We start from the raw sequence: 2,116 nt of genomic DNA, 5'->3' as shown, positions 1-2,116 counted from the left end.
TTTTTTTAATCTTTTAGAGAATTTAATTGACAAAATCAGTGGGTCTCTTGTTTGGAGAATATATGTTCAAAATGCTTAATAGTTCTTTGCCTACAATTCCCTTGAGCATTATATAGCATCTCTCCTTATTTCTTTTTATGGTTTGTACTTTGAGGTCAATTTTATCTTAGATTAGCATTGCAACCACTGCTTTTTTTGAATTGCCGTTTGCTTGCTATGTTTTTCTCCAGTTTTTGATTTTTAGCCTATTTTTGTCTGTAATCTTGAGATGTGTCTCCTGTAGGCATCAGATTGATGAGTTGTGTTTTCTAAACCAGTCTTCTAGCCTCAGTATAAAGCAACTCCCTATTGCTCATTATTAAGACTTTCACACTGAGTTAGGGGCCCATATGGCATAGAAGGTTACACATTAGTCTGAGAACTAAAAGGCCAGCAATCTGAACCCACTAACCAATCCAAGGGAGAAAGATGAAGCTTGCTACTCCTATGAAGATTGACAGATTCAGAAACCCACAGAGGGAATTCTACTCTGTCCTATAGGGTTGTCAAGAGTAGAAACTAATGGTAGTGAGCTTGTTTTCTTTTTAGTTTATATGTTTAGTTTGTGTTTTATTGACTATGTCAAGACATAGCCTATGTGGATCATAACAAACTATGGATAAACTTGATAGAATGGGAATTCCAGAATACTTCAATGTGCTCATGAGGAACTTGTGCATGGATTAAGAGGCAGTTGTGTGAACAGAACATGGGAATAATAAATGGTTTAAAATCAAGAAAGGTGTGTGACAGAGTTGTATCCTCTCATCATACTTATTCCATCTGTGTGCTGAGAAAATCATCATAGAAGCTGAAATATGAAGAAGAATGTGGTAGGATTGGACGAAGGCTTACCAACAACTTTTGATATGCAGATGACACAACTTTGCTTGCTGAAAGCAAGAAGGAGTTGAAGCACTTGCTGATGAAGTTCAAGGATTGAAATTTTCAGTATGGATTATGAATCAATGTAAGGAAGACCCAAATCCTCACAACTGGATCAAATGATAAATGGAGAAAAGATTGAAGTTATCAAGAATTATGTCTAGTTTGGATTCACAATCAATATTCATGGAAGCAGCAATCAAGAGATCAATAGATACATTACATTAGGTAAATCTGGTGCACTAGACTTCTTTAGACTATTGAAAAGCAAGGAGGTTACTCTGAGGACTGAGGAGTACGTAACCCAAACCATGGTCTTTTCAATGGACTCACATGCATGTGAAAGTTAGACCTTGAATGAGGAAGAGACTGTAGAAGAATAGACGCATTTGAATTGTGGTGCTGGAGAAGAATATTGGAAGTACCCGGGACTTCTAAAAGGACAAAACATCCTGTCTTGGAAGAGTGCCCCTTAGATGCAAGGATGTCAAGACAATTTCTTACATATTTTGGACAGATTGCTGCGAGACCCTGGAGAAGACCATCATCTTTGGTAAAGTAGGGGGACAGGGAATAACAGGTATGCCTTCAGGGAGATGGACTGACACTGTGGCTAGAACAATGGGCTCGAACATGGGAACAATTGTGAGGCTGGCACAGGACCTGGGTGTGTTTTGTTCCATTGTGCATAAGGTTGCTATGGGTCAGAAGTGACTTGACAGCACCCAACAGTAACAACAATGGTACATTTTGGAGGAACTGTTCTAATCTTTTCTAATTACAATGATATCATTATTGCATTTGAAATAAATGTAATGGAATTAAGTGCTCAATAAAAAACACAAAGGAACAGGATGAGGGAAAAAAAGGATCAAGTATAATCCTGTTCTTTGGTGAATTTGCCCCTCACCTCCTTGTGTATGTATTTTGAAACTGGGATTACATTGTGCATACATTTTATTTCCTGCCTTTATTCATTTAACATTTCATTTGGGGAATATTCATGTCATTTAGAACTATGGTGTGAAATTACTTTTATAGATAATAGAGCCAGGAGGTCTGAGTTCAACACCTCTGTTCACATCTTAGAAATTTCACCTTGGGCATGTGACTTAGCCTTTCTGTGTCTGGATTTATGAGTTCATAAAATGGGAAGTGACAATGTTTAAAACATAATAGAATTGTTAAAGGA

The sequence above is a fragment of the Echinops telfairi genome, unplaced genomic scaffold, assembly GCF_000313985.2.
Source record: "Echinops telfairi isolate 266 unplaced genomic scaffold, ASM31398v2 ScPeMD7_7468;HRSCAF=8506_0, whole genome shotgun sequence".
In the NCBI taxonomy this organism is placed as follows: Eukaryota; Metazoa; Chordata; class Mammalia; order Afrosoricida; family Tenrecidae; genus Echinops; species Echinops telfairi.
The sequence above is the reverse complement of the archived record's forward strand: the minus strand, read 5'-3'. Positions refer to the sequence as shown.